Genomic DNA, 1518 nt, shown 5'->3' with positions numbered 1-1518 from the left:
ACTAATTCACGGACTAAATTATTTTTTAGATCTAAAAATTTTTTTTCGCAATTTTTTTATTTCTCTCCCCCACCCTCTTTATTTTCCCTTTTCTTTTCTATTTCTTTTCCTTTCCTGATGCTTCTCGTTTCTTTCATTGGTTTAATTCTCTCCCCCATCTTTCTTTTCCCTTTCCTTTTCTCTTTCTTTTTTCGAATCTCATTTTTTTCTGCAGCAAGAGATAAGCGCATCGACAAGAGTATACAAGAATAACTTGGGGATTCAGAAACTTCAGAATTCAGAAATCAGAAGAATGGACGAGACGCAAACGCACACTAATCAGAATGCCAAAAACCTTAAGCACCGACACGATGAACACAACCATATGAAAGATTTACCGATCGATGCAGGCGTTGGAGTTGCAGATGGTGTGGCTGAGTGCGAACGCGCAGATCGGCATCGGCTCAAGCTTTGGGTGAATGGTAATCTAGTTTTGCTCACCCAAGGAGCCATCGTCGTAGTCGAGTAGCAGACAAGAAGAGAGGGAGAGAGTGTGGTGGTCTGGTGGTGTGATTTGGTTGGAGTAAGGACAGAAAGCAAGCAACGCAGGAGGAAGAGCAGAAGGAGGTCTTAGTAGTCGCATGGTTATTTGTAGTCTGGCAATTCCTAACACGATGTGATAAACCGACATGACACGACATGAAATTAATAGGTCTTCAGGTCGACACGATAATAAATCGGATCGTTATCAGATAACCCAATAAGCACCTGTTAAGATAACGGGTTGGCTCGATATACACGTGGATAACATGATACACGATAAGTAAAATATTAATTTTATAATTTTAAAACCCTAAAAAATTATTATAATAATTATATATATTAATTTAACAATTTTATACCCTTAAAAACTATAATAATTATATATATATATATATATATATTAAATATTAAAAATTAGTGACCACTGTATTGGCTTAAATATACATACTATTCAATTTCTTAAGTGTTATACGTACAAAATAAATAAATTTAAATCTACTTAATATACACACACACACACACCATTGAACTTGATGGGATACAAATTCTATGAAACTAATTTCAATGATCCAATTGTCAAACTTATTTGCATATGCATCGAGATCGCATCAGCAAAAAATCACAAAAAACAAACATTCAGAGATCAAGTAACGGGACAAAACTTTTCGACGGTTATCAACGAAAAATCATGATTTAACGGTTATTATAACTCCGATTTTGATGATTTTTTTACAGCTACACTTCTTGACCATGTATGAATACAATGCATGACCTCGATCTTCAATTTAAAATATTTACACTAGTGGATACCACAAAATCTTATGTTATACTTAATGAAAGTATGAATAAACTCTTAAGTGTTAGTGAATCTATTATTTTGATGGGATATGCATTCTACGAAACTAGTTTCAACGATCAAACCGTCAAACTTGTTTGTATATACTTCAAGATCGCATACGCCAAAAATTGTAAAAAACAAACATTCAGATATCAAGT

Source organism: the organism of the source record quoted next, unplaced genomic scaffold (assembly GCF_019419815.1).
Source record: "Pyrus x bretschneideri cultivar Hongxiangsu unplaced genomic scaffold, Pyrus_bretschneideri_v1 Contig20, whole genome shotgun sequence".
Classification (NCBI taxonomy): Eukaryota; Viridiplantae; Streptophyta; class Magnoliopsida; order Rosales; family Rosaceae; genus Pyrus; species Pyrus x bretschneideri.
Note: the sequence above shows the minus strand (reverse complement) of the source record.